The following is a 15,634-nucleotide window of genomic DNA, read 5'->3' as shown; positions in this document are numbered from 1 at the left end:
CTTCAAGTGGACTGAGATAGAAATCATAATTGTTATCTCTTTCTGGGTCTAATCCATGTCACAATGGAGACTTACATCGCTCGTCAACTGAACGCGTGATTTCGTTCTGACTTGTTAGGTTCCTGCTTGATTCACCGACTTTTCCACAAGACTCACACATTTTTAATACACAAGAAAGTGTTTCAAAATTTTTAAATTAATCTGAATAATTGTGACCAGTGTAACTTTTTATGCTGTTGATAAATAATTCAGTAACTTAAAATGGATCTGGATCTCTGGAGTCCAGCGCACAGACGTGGAGACACGGCGGGCCGTCGGATCTCCACGTTGGCAGCCTCGCGTCGGAGGAGCAGACCTCAAGAAAACCAATAGTTAGAGTGCAACAAAGTTTGCTGAAGGGAAAGGTTTTAGCATTTTACCCGAAACTAGAAAAAGTGCGTGGCGTTTCTTGGAATTCCGTACGCCAAACTTCCTGTCAGCGACCTCAAGTTCTAGGTAATGAGAAGTTGATAAGTAGGAATGTAAGTTCCACATTGCGGTCTGTGTTTCGTGAAAAGTACATAAATCATTCGGAGCGTCGTATTCGCAAAATATCGCCGTGTCCAGAGGAAAAGTGCCACTGAAATTAACGAAAAAACCGTGGAACCTAAAATGTCACATCGTACATAAAATAGCTAACATTGCGTGATAGACGAATTGAATGATAAATATCGACGTCTTACTTTTTACAAAACTTTCAATAAATTTGTTAAAGCTGATCAAAACGGGAAATGTACCAGCGGTAAATTACGTGAATTGAATCCAATGTCTCTTGCTCAAAGAGTGCGAGGATGGGAATTCCATTTGTAGGGGTTCAGATGACCACTGGCGATTTACTTCAAGCAGGATGTAATTCAAAAATAGACATTTATTAAGCGAAAGTACGCTCTTATTTATGATACTCTTTTAATGGCCATTGCATGAATTCGATCGAGGTTATTAATTGGTGTCGCATGAACTGTCAAAGACGAATACACACGCCGTAATCTTAAAAGTCGTATCTTCAGCCTCTACGGTACAAAAACTCCAGCAGATCATCATGAAATTATGGTCTTTAACTTCGAATGTTGTATATACGGCTTGTTTATCGACGATATTTGTAATCTAAAGTGCATTACGTCGAATGATGGAACGAGAAATGAATTGTAAAATATGTTGAAAGAAAGAACTACAGCCTAGTTTCCGGTACTAACACAGGATGTGCCTGAAAGAAATAAATAAAACCACGAAAAACTTCAGTCAGGACAACCGGTCTTGGACCTACATCGAATAGATTGTAGGAATGAGATTATTTAATTCCCGAGACAGGTGAGAAGCATAAACGCGAACTCCGTGCGAGCTTTTCTTATGCGTAAAATGTTTCTATTCCGAGTGAAATAACTTGAAAATGTTTACTAGCCACAATTATTCACACTCGCAAACACGTCACTAAATTCTATGTTGATTTACCATTCCTGGTAAACCTGGTAATGGAGATGTCCAACTAACTAACTAGATGGTTTTAGGATCTTGAAGGTTCATCACCGAACTAACCAAAGCCCTCCACCGGACCCTGTCCTGGGCCAACAAAATCCAGTCTCTTTCGACTCCTATCTTCCACAGATCCCGCCTGACATTGTCCTCCCATCTACGTCTAGGTCTCCCCAGCGGTCTCTTCCCTTCAGGCTTACCAACCAGTACCCGGTGCATACCTCTTGTCCCATCCATGCGAGCTACATGCCCAGCCCATCTCATTCTTCTCGACTTAATCACCCTGACAATATTGGGGGAGGAGTACAGATTTTTAAGCTCCAGTCCCCGTCGTCTTCTCTCCTAGGTCCAAATATCCTCCTCAACGCCCTATTCTCAAAAACCTGCAATCTGTGTTCCTCCCTCTGAGTGATAGACCATGTTTCGCACCCATACAAAACAACAGGCAAGATTATTGTTTTGTATTATACACTTTAATTATCAGGTTGGAGATGTCCAACAACTTGAATACTTTAACGACGCATTCGCTGAAAGTTCTGCTCTGTTTCTCTGCCAATCGAAGCAAAGTCTGTGATGGCAAATAATTTCTATTAATATCAAATCTAAAACTTCTTGACGATGGTGAAGAGTCAATTGAATAAAAATTTACTTGGATATTATCCATCGTCTAGTAAATATAAAACGTAAAAACGACGTTTCGGAGATGGGACTCTATCTAGTGGGCCCAACTGTGTAGGAACCTGAAGACGGAGATAGAGTCCCATCTCCGAAACGTCGTTTTTACGTTTTATATTTATTAGACGATTGATAATATCCAAGTAAATTTTTATTCAATTCCTATTCAGCTTTAATTTAAAATATGCTCGGGACCTGCAGTGCTCAGGCACTTGAAGAACAGGCCGTTCGCAGTATCCCAATATAAATATAAAACTGAAATAAAATTGCTATTTTGTTTATGTCACAAAAAGGAGTGTTCAAACTGCCGTGAAGTTAATTCATTTGTTAGACAAAACTATATTCTAGAAGTTTAACCTTAGAAAACAAATGTTCGCTCATTCTTAAGTTATCCAAACAAGAAGATTTTTGTATATTTTCCATCGTCCAAAATAATAAAAAACACAATAAAATTGAACCGACGTTTCGGAGATGGGCTCTATCTCCTTCTTCAGGTACCTACTCTGTTGGGCTATATGGTGCTAATCCCTATATCCGAACCTAGGTATACGTCGAAATCAATGAATCTTTATTACGACTCCTTCCTTGAAGAGACTTCACACAGTCCCGATTGTGAGAAAGGCAACCCTCATTAAAAGAACAACTAGAATACTCAATTGTAAACAAATGCTAGATTCCAAGAACAACTGAGCGCGGACGTCAAAACAAGGTCCGGCCGGTTACGACGACTTCGATGTGTGTGTCCTGTTCAACGAATTTCGAATGAAATACGAAACTAATTCTCGATTCTTGATGTTTAAAAGCAACGTGTGACTCACGTATCGATTGTGTCAGGCATTAGAATAAAATTAGAATCAGAACGAGATTTAAATTAATATTTCCTCGTCACCTTCCGTCTGAAGAACACAGGACGGCCAGCCTCAAAATCTGATTTCTTGTCATTGTGTACGTCTGTGAACGATCAACCAACCAGACACAGGATGACGTGAGGTCAGCACTAAGAACCCCCAGCCAATGCTAGTTTTCATGGCCGGATTGTAGCTCCCCAATTTCCTCACGATGCTGGGTTGGCACCGGTCGAAAGCTCATGAGAAAATTTCTTCTCCCCCGAGACTCGAACCAGCGCGCATTCCGTATCACCCGGTCCGAAGCAATGAGGCACATTGAGTTTATGTGTGACGACGTCATCTAGACGCAGGTGTCCATTTGACTGTTGCCTTCAGTAGCAAGAGCAGACCCAGTCAGTTCTCGTTGGACGTTGGTCGTTGTCGGTCGTGCAGTGAAATCTGAAGTTTATCTCGAACCTCGTTTTGCCTGATTTATAATTACGGGATTTTAAATCTGTGTTTAATTGGGAAGTGTAAATAATTCTCGTACCCCATCAAAGGCAAAATAAGGTAAGAAGGCAGTGTCGTATTTATGGAGAGAGGCTACGAAATGAGGAATTTTTTGGTCGGCTGTCACGTATATTTAATGACAAATAATTTGTGGAAAATGGAACCAAAATTGTTTTCGAACTAGTGTTTTTTTGTAAGGAAAAAATTTCGAAGAATGAAATAAATCGCCTATGAAATTTTAAATGATAAAAGCCGGATTTCTATTGAATTTGGACTCCAATGATATGCAAATTTCGTGAAATATGAGAGTGGGAAAGAAAAACTTTCGAAATTTTCTAAGATTGAAATGAAGTTCAAATTGGGAATGTGCGTTTGGCGTCATGTAACAGGTGTTAGCAGCCTCTTCAAGGGTAAATATTTAGATAACATTATACGAATTTTTTAAATCGTAGGCGTGTCTTTTTAGTTACAAATTGTTATATTTTACCATAAACTCACATAGTTATGTTTATACTTGAAGTTTCACTGGAGTTTACGTGCAAATTGCCAATACAGAATTGGTTTTCGTTTTAAATTCAAATTAAATGTTTGTCTATCGTTTTTAAAATATCGACTATTGTAATTTTAATACTAGAAAATTTCTAATGATTCTGTTCACATTACTTTTAAATTTAATGAATTCGTTGTGGCATGGAAGCGAGAAAAACTGCCGAATAATTGAAATTCTGAAAGGTGTCTGTTTCTGATTGAGCAAAATTTGAGAGCCCTGCATGTGTGAAGCGTAAACAAAGTTTTAGTCATAAAGCCTCGGTGACCAAATCGTAGATATTAGGACGTGAGTGTTGATGCTGAGAAGTGTCGCGTGATATTTTGGATAGCTCAGGATAGTGTCCGGTGGAGCGATCTAGTGACAAACCTTCGTGTTTCAAGATTAAAGTGGAACTATTATGTGAGAAGCAAGTGTGCTAATGCGGTGCTTGGCGGAGCCACTGTTAGACGAGCTCCAGGTACAGCGTCGCCATCTACCGGTCGCTGCAACAACGAGGAGCATACACCACTCTCACCATAAGGTATGAAAGGGACAATATTATTTTGTGCCGAAGAACCAAGGCCAAACGTGCCAAATACAGAAGGAGATTTCCCAATTCATGCCGAAAATGCCCGGGACAAACCGAAGAGTTGGAAAATGCGGGGTTCTTCCCCCCAAGCGCCTACATGGCGTGTAGCGGGTTGACTTTAGTTTTACGTGTGTACTGGATTATAGAACTGTTTCTCCTTAAGAAATCCTTCCGAGGTGAATGCTTTGTTGGGTGTCCGGTGATCTCATTGGCCATGCTACTGGACCTCCACCCTGAGGGTGCTGTTCATTGAGATGATATCTGACGCGATGGGAGAAGTGTGCTGGGGCTCCATCGTGCATAAACCACATTTGTCTTCTTGTATTCAGTGGTACATCTTCAAGGAGACGTGGCAAGTGTCTTCTTAAGAATCGCCGATATGAAGGTCCTCTTAGACGCGATGGAAGCATTTGTGGACCAATAAGCTTGTCGCCAACAATTCCTGCACAATCATTAATTGAAAATCTTTGCTGGAAGCTGGATTCATTCATTGAAACTTATTTTTGGCTATTATTTCGAAAATGAAACATCTGCTACCCCATGTTCATAGGAACATTTTTTCTTATTCTTGATCCTGGAACAAGGACACGAATTTTGTATAAATACTTCTGTCTCACCTGTGTATACGTCTCTTATCATGTTTCTTTTATAATATTAGAATTTTACTGAAAAAAATTTATCGTTTTCACGATTTACGTGTTGAAGTGTTTCGAGAGAGGTTTTGATAATTTCTTTCATATGGTATCCCTGTAGAAGTTGTCCCATGTTACAGATGTTCTTTGAAAGACGAGCAGGTAAACCGGAAGCGGTATGCGGTGTTCCAATGTTTCTGATCTGAAATGAAGCTCAGGAGAAAGAGATTGAGGCAGAATTCAATTACGTGTCTTAGTGAGTTTTTCTCAAAATAATTTATATGGAATATTGTAGGGGCTTAAATTTTATATAGTCCTAGTGTGTTGTGGTAGAAAATCATTCGAATTTTATACAAATCCATGTCGCAAATATTTATTGTTGGCTTCATGAAATGGTCATTTATTTACTCATTCACTTAATGGTTACGTACTTTTCCACAAATGTTTTTTAATGTCGTGAGTTATTGGAGTTGTATGTCCCACTCATTGCAACACGGAAGGAAGTTCAATAGTTGCGGGGTAAAACATGCCTGTTTCTCCGTATGTGTTCATACAGTGGTAAACTTGTAAAGACTGGTTTATACGAACAAACTCTAACTTGCATGGACTTGTTGAGAAATGTGGAAACCTGCCAAAACATATCGAATCCTGTCCATATTTGTCCAATCATATCTAAACTTCTCGTAATTTTTTCAAAACCATGTTAATATCTTCTTATGAACTACACTATTTACAGGCATTTGAATTTCCGTGTCCTTCAATTCATATTTTGAATGCGGTTTGGGTTTCTTTCACTGATATAACTCATAGTAAAATAAACACTATAACACAATAATTTATTACCCAAATTGCAACTTCCTGCTCAGTATTTTTTCTGGTACAACAAAATATATTAGAATTAGTACTAATATTTTCTAATTTGCACACATATTATTTATCAGTACCTCCTCTGCTTAAAAAGAAGTTCAGCTCCACTCGACTCCGCTCATGACTTCCAAGATTCACAAGGATTAAATTTAATTTATTCTATTTAATAATATACCAGTAGATGGCAGCAGTAATATCAATTTCCCGATTCTTAAGACTTAATATTTGCAACCATTATTATCTTTGAAATTGGCCAGAACTAAAGTTCGCCGGGACCAGCGGCGGCCACCGAACACGGGATCAATGATTAAGTGCAAGTTTTACTCCTGTGAATAACAACATCTAATGCAGTGTCACTTCAAAAAGCTTGTCAAATACCTTTTCGTTTTTAATTCTGAATCTATATTGAACCATTTGACTAAATGTATTAATTTCCCTGATGCCTCCTGAGGTCGAAACGCGTATAACAATAGTGTCTTTTTATATTGTGAATAGTTGTTTGTTTGTTTGTTTACTCTATAAAGTTATTTAGTGTTATACATTTAGTCAGTTTCTCTTCACCCCTCAGTTTGTTTTTGTGATATCTCGGTGTTCCACCTCTCGAATTTGGTGTCTTCGTGAGGCTTTATTACAATGTTTATGATAAAATGGAGTATGAATTTTATTATCGTACACGTGACATGACGTCCATTCAAAATTTCAGCAATTTCCGACCATCCTTTCAATATTCGTCAAATTGTTGCGCAGGATGCCGATTTCTGCTGACTCAGGGTACACAATCCTGATGGATTGTGTTAGGTTAGGTTAGGTTAAGTTAGGTTAGGTTAGGTTAGGTTGTGTTAGTGGGTACATGCGTCGTGCAACGTGTACCGGGGTTTGCACGGTGTGCTCGTTATTATTGTTTGCATAAAATTAAAATACCCTTATATCTTAAAATCTGACATTTTAAAATCAATGTAGTGCCATCATCACATGCAATTATATGTGTTGTAGGGACATATTTATTTTAAACTAGTTACCTGTTGACGTCGTAAGCGACCCTGTCACATGTGACGCACATTTGAAGTTGGTATGCAGGCTTTGTTGCACACATGGGAAAAAATCATTAAAATATCTATATGCTTTTATTTTAAACTTCTTGTAGGAATTACAACCATCACATTTTTTGTCGCGCAAAATATAAAAATATATGTATTTGTTAGTTCCAAAATGTTTCAGCTGCTGTGTTGAAATTAATTGTTGACTGATGTGATTTAAATGTTACTAATGGAAACATACGACTCCATTTTGCCTACGTCACTCAAAAAATGTCCAGTTACACTCATTTCCACAGTTCGATGCACACTGTAGTTTCAGACGAAACGCAGGACATTAATGATTCCGAAGGATTGAGTTTTTTGAGCTACTCAGGTGTCTTTAATACGGTCCACCGAAATCTTATATATTTCGAAAAGAATTTAATTAACAACACCCGTTCATTCAGGAAATGAACACCGTTCAGATTCGTAATAAAATCAATACTGACAGACATTGATAAGCTGGCATTTAAGACCTGATGCGCGTGAGTATATAGAAGTCGTTTTACCTACGTCCCGTACCACGCGTGCCAAGTGTCGTAAATAATTTCTGACAGTTTTCGATTTCAACCTCTCTGATAGTGCATTATATTACTGACAGGACCTAAAATAATTCAGCCACATGTTTTATGAACAGGTGTGTTTAATTGTGATGTAATATATGCTGCAAACATTACGTACGAGTGGGCAGCGAAGTTGCCTTGAAAATCTGACCCTCCTTGTTATGGACAAAGAAATTGTTTTGGATTATTTCTGTATATTTGGGCTTCTCGTAGGGTGCTTCGACACATGTAGGCACTACTGATGAAATATGGACAAGCTTTTGTGTGCATAAATGAGGTACATTTGATGTGGTCTTGGCCGATATCTCGGTGTTCCACCTCGCGAATTTGGTGTCTCCGTCCGGCTTTAGTACGAATTTTATGATGTAATTGAGTGTGGATTTTATTAAATTACACGTGGCATGACGCCCATACAAAATTTCAGCAATTTACGACCATCCTTTCAATATTCGTGAAATTGTTGCACAGGATGTCGATTTCTGCTGACTCGAGGTACCTAGTCCTGATTGGTTGTGTTAGGTTAGGTTAGTTAGGTTAGTGTCTAGATGCGCTGGAGGTGCTGCGCACAAAAGTCGCGCAACCTGTCCCGAAGTGTGCACAGTGTGATTTTTATTATTGTATGGGTAAAATTAAAATAATCTTTCATCTTAAATGTTCACATTTTAAAATTAATGTAGTTCCATCATCACATGCAATTGTACAGAGTGTCCGGATGAAAGGTATCCAAAATAAGAAATTGATATCTAGGAAACTAATTATCAAACACTTATCCGGTTTATGTCGTCTGAAAGTTTTTTCATGCCCGTCTTACGCGCATGCGCCAGCTGGTGACCTTCGGCGAGCTCAGTAACGATGTCGATACCACAGGAACAGGTTCAATGCGTGTTGTGTCTAGCAGATTTGCAATCTTTTAATAATTCTCTGGGTTTCCTCATCTCGGGCCCTTCGTATTGTCCTTTGACACAGTTTCCTGCACCTATCACTAAACTCCTCTGCGCTCTCATCTCGCCCTTGAACTGCGTTCTGCAACCTGGTGTAATAATTTTGGTCGGGTAGTTTATCACTAAATCTCTCTACTTAAGGATGTCACACGTACATGCATCAGATACTAGTTCCTCTCGTCCAATCAGGAACTTCAAGGCTAACCACTGAAAGTTTGCTTTAGCAATCAACGCCTTATCATTATTAGTCCACACACTGACTTTCGCCAGAGTCTCTATTTGGGTGAAAAATTCGTTCACGGACTTGCCCTTTGCTTCGCCCGTCCATTCTTTGATTCCCGCTACTAGTGACACATCCTTACTCTGCCCCCTGACAGCTACTCCTCCCTCGTCAATCCGTAACTCCTCTAACTGTAATTGTAATGCCTCCATTTGTATTTCTCAATTGTAACTCACTCTTTCATATTGCATGTTGTCGCAAAAAGAAACTATGCACCAAATGTGTGTTACAATTCTGTTTTACTCACAGTTCTGTTTGTCTCTTACCTACCCCAAGGCAAATATATCAAAATTTACCAACGCATTACCACTGGTAGTCGCAACGACATGAACCAGAAGTACCGTAAACTCTACGGCTCAACTTTTTCCTGTACCCCCACACGTGCAGTAACCAAAACAACAAATTTCCCGAACTTACTCTATCCTTGCATACCCTTCCGTTTTATCCTTGTTTAACATCACAACCCGATTCTGTTAAGGGGATTAACCTTATAATTTTCTGCTTCCTACTTCGAAGGCCAAGTTCGTAAAATTCAACAGAATTCTACATCACGACGCAACCACCAAATCTGTTATGCTCTACAGGTCAAATCCTCTCTCCGACTCTTTCTCTTTCTGGCCATCGGGTGAGGTCTTTGATAAAGGAGCAGTAAATATGACATACTAAATAAAACTCCAATTACAAAAGCTACATTATTAATATTTAATTATAAAATACATATCGTATCGCTCGCTTCGTCCGTGGCTTCAGAGTCATGTTCTGTCCTGGGAGTGACGCGAACTGACTACTGCGATTCTAGGCTATAACATCATTTACTAACCCACGTGGTATTACCACCTGATCGGGGCAATGACCTCCCGCTCGCCGATGTAGTAAGCCATCTTTGTCGAGGTAAAACTGACCTTTGTCAAAGCTATTTCTACAGACTCTCTGACAAACACTGTCGCCCTGCTTCTTTTGCCATATTTTTCAGAAGCAAGGATTCCAGCACCGTGAAGTAACGGCTTCAGTGCAAAGACGCCACCGCGGGAAATGCCTGAAACTTGGTTGGTGCATTTAAACCTCTAAAACCTGTGCACACTCTCCATTTGTGTGCGCCATCCATTCTCCTTTTTGGGGTTAATATGGCGGGGCATGTCCATGGACTATCTATCACTTTCACGTATAATACCTTTTTCCAACAAACCTTGAATTTCTGCGCTGTATTTCCTGTATCTCTGGTACGAGTCACCACTTCAATACTCCCTATTTCTTATTGTTTACTGTTGTAAACATTTACAGAAATTATTATATTAACTTATTGCTTGTGTATAGATTATGTGTGTTTAATTTGTTTGACTAGAGCAGGGCGCTCCTTTCGGAGCTCCTAGGGGGCTTTGGTCAAGTTTGTAAAACGCAACCAATCTTGTGTAAGAACATAAACTAAACCAGTCAAATTGATGGTTTAAACAATTGACCAACCCCCCTTCTAGGGGGTTGGTTGCGTTTTGAATTCTTACGTAACATGCTAAACTAACTCCCCTTCGGGAGTCAAGTTTTTAAAACGCAACCAACCCCCCCTTCGGAAGGGTTAGTTTAGTGTCTCATTCAAGTGTTTTAACCCTTGAGTAAGAAACTAAACTACCCCCCGAATTGTGGTTAAGATACTTGACCAACCCTCCTTCGGGGGTTTGGTCAAGTGTTTAAAATCTTGAATAAGGCATTAACTAATCCCCCCTTTCGGGGGGTTAGTTTATGTCTCATTCAAGTGTTTTAACTCTTGAGTAAGGAACTATACTAAGCCCCCCAAATGGTGCATAAAACAACTGACCAACCCCCCCTTCGAGGGGTTGGTCATTTGTTTAATACGCAACCGAACCTTCCCCCGGGGGAGTTGATTGCGTTTTAAATCTTGAGTAAGACTCTAAACTAAGTCCCCCGAATGGGGTTTAAACACTTGAACAACCCACCTTTTGGGGAGGGTTGGTTGCGTTTTAAAATCTTGAGTAAGGCACTAAACTAACCCCCTTCGGGGGGTAAGTTTAGTTTCTTTTTGGTTGAATATTATTATTAGTATCAGATTACCTTTTTGGTGTTGGCAACGTCTTCTTTCACTTTCCTTCATTTCTTAAATAGTTTTATGTCGCTGTTCGGAGGCGATGTGCTGCTTCTGGAGCAGTGATAATGCGACTGGCTTGATAGTTTTTGATTTCTTTGTTGTGAAGCGTTATTTGTTTACTCGGCATTGTTGTGTTCCACAACAATGCCGACTTTGTTTACAGTTGACATTGTTGATGACGTCATTTTTTGACGACAACGACTAATCACAAATTTTTATAGTAGATAGAGAGAAGACTAGAGCAGGGCGCTCCTTTCGGAGCTCCTAGGGGGGATTGGTCAAGTTTGTAAAACGCAACCAAACTTGGTTAGTCCCGAAGGGGAGTTAGTTTAAAGTCTCATTCAAGTGTTTTAACCCCTGAGTAAGAAACTAAACTAACCCCCCCGAATGGGTGGTTTAAACACTTGACCAAAACACCGAAGTGGGTTGGTTGCGATTTAAAATCTTGAGTAAGACGCTAAACTAACACCCGTGTATAAACAAATATAAGGTTATATTGTTGATGACGTCATTTTTTGACGACAACGAATGCTAATCCTTTCGGAGCGCTTCCTGTAATCTGATATTTTACTTCTTTACGTCGCTGATCAGAGGCTAACAGTTCTTGGTTAGTCAACTTTCTACGTACAAACCCACCCTTGCAAGTCTTCCTTTTTTCTATTCTGTTTTTGTTGAATAGTTCTGATGTTTTAGTTCTTTACGTCGCTGCTTAGAAGCCATCTGTTCTTGATCAGTCAACTTCCTACGTCCAGCAACACCATTGCTAATCTTCGTCTGTTTTATTTTGTTCTTCCGTTCTTGTTTAATACGTATTTCTGCGTTTATCAATGTAACTCTCCCATCGTTTTTCTTTATTTGTTAAATAGGTCTGATGGATTAGTTCTTTACGTCGCTTTTCAGAGGCCAACTGTTCTTGGTTAGTCAACTATCTACTTCCAACCCCATCTTTACAAATCTTCGTCTGCTTTTTTTCTTTCTGTTCTTGTTGTATACGTTTTTCTATGTTTATCAATGTAACTCTCCCTTCGTTTTTCTTTATCTTATATATATATATATGTATATATTATATACTACAAAAATTTGTGATTCCTCGTTGTCATCAAAAAATGACGTCATCAACAATGTAAACTTATATTTCTTTATACTCGGCATTGTTGTGTTCCACAACAATGCCGATTACAACACAACAATGCCGAGTAAACAAATAACGCTTCACTACCAAGCCAGTCGCATTATCACTGCTCCAGAAGCAGCACGTTGCATTATTAAAAATTGACTGACAGTTGGCCTAAAACATCAGAAAAGTGAAAAAAGAAGTTATCAACTACTTGAAGTACCAAATCCAACAACTGCAACAAGGTACTAATAATACTACTCATATACTCTATATATTACGATTACGAAAACTATTATGATCGATTTTAAGACGAAGATTTGCAAGGGTGGGGGTGGACGTAGAAAGTTTACTGACCAAGAACAGTTGGCCTCTGAACAGCGACGTAAAGAACTACTACATCAGACCTATTTAAGAAAGAATACTTACAATGATAGACGAGACCATATTAACGACACACGTAGAAAAACTTATTCGGTAAGAACAGAGGAGAAAAAAAACAAGACGCTGAAAAAGAAGGGGGGTTGGTCAAGTGTTTTAACCCCCATTGGGGGGGGTAGCTTAGTTTCTTACTCAAGGGTTAAAACACTTGAATGAGACACTAAACTAATCCCCCCAAAGGTGGGGTTGGTTTAGTGTGTTACTTAAGATTTTAAAACGCAGCGAACTTTTAGAACACTTGAAACTAACCCCCCGAAGGGAGGTTGCTTGCGTTTTAAACACTTGACCAACCCAACGGAAGGGAGGGTTGGTCAAGCGTTTTAACCCCCATTCGGGGGGTTAGTTTAGTTTCTTACTCAAGGGTTAAAACACTTGAATGAGGAGGGATAGTTTAGTGTCTTCCTTAAGATTTTGAAACGCAACCAACCCCTCCGAAGTGGGGTTGGTTGCGTTTTAAACAATTTACCACCACCCCGGAGGGTGGTTGGTCAAGTGTCTTAACCACCATCCGAGGGGTAGTTTAATTTCTTACTCAAGGGTTAAAAAACTTGAATGAGACACTAAACTAACCCCCCCTCGAAGGGGGGGTTAGTTTAGTGTGTTACTTAAGATTTTAAAACATTAAAACACAACTCAATTCGGGGGGGGGTAGTTTAGTGTATTACTTAAGATTTTAAAACGCAATCCCCCCCGAAGTTGGTCAAGTGTTTTAACCCTCCATTCGGGGGGTTAATTTAGTTTCTTACACAAGGTTGGTTGCATTTTACAAACGTGACCAACCCCCCCTAGGAGCTCCGAAGATTTGAAAGGGTGGGGTTTGACATAGAGTTGACTGACCAAGAACTGTTGACCTCTGAACACCGACGTAAAGAACTAAAAAATCAGAACTATTTAACAAATAAAGAAAAGCTAAGGAAGACATACATTGATAAACGTAGAAAAACTTATTCACCAAGAGTAGAAGAGTAAAAACGCAGATATGTATGGATTGGGTTAGACGTAAAAAGTTGGCTGACCAAGAACAGTTGGCCTCTGAGCAGCGAGGTAAAGAACTAAAACATCAGAACTATTTAAAAATGAAGGAAAGCGAAGTAAGACTTACATTGATAAAAAAAGAAAAACGTATTCAACAAAAACAGAAGAGAAAGAAATCAGACGAAAATTTTTAAGGGTGGGGTTGGACGTAGAAAGCTGACTGACCAAGAACAGTTGTCCTCTGAACAGCGACATAATAAAGTAAAAAATCAGATTAGAGAAACTGCTCCGAATAAGACACTAAATTAACACCCCTAAGGGGGATAGTTTAGTTTCTTACTCAAGATTTTAAAACGCATCCAACCCCCCGAAGTGGGAGTTAGTCAAGTGTTTTAACCCGCCTATTGGGGGTGAGAGTTAGTTTAGTTTCTTACTCAAGGGTTAAAACACTTGAATGAGACATAAACTAACCCTTCTGAAGTGGGTTAGTTTAGTGTATTACTCAAGAATTTAAAGTGTTTAAACCCCCCCATTTGGGGGTTAGTTTAGTTTCTTACTCAGGGTTTAAAACACTTGAATGAGTCACTAAACTAACCTCCCGAAAGGGAGTTAGTTTAGCGGGTTACTTAAGATTTCAAAACACAACTAACCCCCACGAAGGGGGTTTGTCAAGTGTTTTAACCACCAATTCGGGTGGGTTAGTTTAGTTTCTTACTCAAGGGCTAATACACTTATATTTGACACTAAACTACCCCCCCGAAGGGGAGGTTAGTTTAGTGTCTTAATAAAGATTTTAAAACGCAACTAACCCCCCGAAGAGGGGTTGTCAAGTGTATTAACCCCCCATTCTGGTGGGTTAGTTTAGTTTCTTACTCAAGGGCTAAAACAATTGAATGAGACATTAAACTCCCCCCCGAAGGGGAGGGTAGTTTAGTGTCTTACTAAAGATTTTAAAACGCAACTAACCCCTCCGATGGGGGGTTGTCAAGTGTTTTAACCCCCATTCGGGTGGGTTAGTTTTGTTTCTTACTCAAGAATTTAAAACATAACGAACCCCTCCGATGGGGGGTTGTCAAGTATTTTAACCACCATTCGGGGGGTTGTTTAATTTCTTACTCAATGGTTAAAACAATTGAATGACACAAGGAACTAACCCTTCCGAAGGGGTTTATTTTAGTGTCTTACTCAAGATTTTAAAACGCAACGCAATGTTTAACCCCCCCCATTCGGGGGATTATTTTAGTTTCTTACTCAGGAGTTAAAACACTTGAGTGAGTCACTAAACTAACCTCCCGAAGGGAAGTTATTTTAGCGTATTACTTAAGATTTCAAAACTCAACCAACCCCCCAGTAGGGGGTTGGTAAATTGTTTTAACCCTCTATTCGGGGCGGTTAGTTTAGTTTCTTACACAAGGTTGATGGCGTTTTACAAACTTGACCAACCCTCCCTAGAAGCTCCGAAAGGAGCGTCCTGCTCTAGTTTGTTAAATAGGTCTGATGTTTTAGTTCTTTACATCGCTTTTCAGAGGCCACCTGTTCATGGTTAGTCAACTATCTACTTCCAACCCCACACTTGCAAATCATCGTCTGTTTTTCTACGTGTGTTGTTAATATGGTCTCGTTTAACAATGTAAGTCTTCTTTCGCTTATCTTTATTTGTTAAATAGATCTGATGTCTTAGTTCTTTACATCGCTTTTCAGAGGCCAGCTGTTCATGGTTAGTCAACTATCTACTTCCAACCCCACCCTTGCAAGTCTTCGTTTGTTTTCTTCTACTCTTCTGTTCTTGTTCAATAAGTTTTTCGCTCTTCTTCATTTGTTAAGTATGTCTGATGTTTTAGTTCTTTACGTCGCTGTTCAGAGGCCAACTGTTCTTGGTCACTCAACTTTCTACGTCCAACCCCACCCTTACAAATCTTCGTCTGCTTTTTTTCCCTTCTGTTCTTATTGAATACGTTTTTCTACGTTTAAGAATGTAAGTCTTTTTTCGCTTTTCTTTATTTGTTAA

At 39.3% G+C, this 15,634-nt stretch overlaps 1 long non-coding RNA gene across 1 annotated transcript; it reads right to left on the bottom strand.

Moving 5' to 3' along the window:
- Positions 1-7,243: 7,243 nt before the first annotated feature.
- LOC147874658 (uncharacterized) lies at positions 7,244-12,535 on the bottom strand. Its single transcript, XR_015533986.1, has 2 exons — positions 11,063-12,535; positions 7,244-8,807 (listed from the first exon to the last, which is right to left on the bottom strand). It is a non-coding gene; the product is annotated as an uncharacterized LOC147874658 (long non-coding RNA).
- Positions 12,536-15,634: the final 3,099 nt, after the last annotated feature.

The sequence above is a fragment of the Zootermopsis nevadensis genome, unplaced genomic scaffold (genome assembly GCF_977971745.1).
Source record: "Zootermopsis nevadensis isolate Lab colony 2312 unplaced genomic scaffold, Znev_1.0 Znev_ptg000007l, whole genome shotgun sequence".
NCBI lineage: Eukaryota > Metazoa > Arthropoda > Insecta > Blattodea > Termopsidae > Zootermopsis > Zootermopsis nevadensis.
This window is presented reverse-complemented; position numbering and strand designations above follow the sequence as displayed.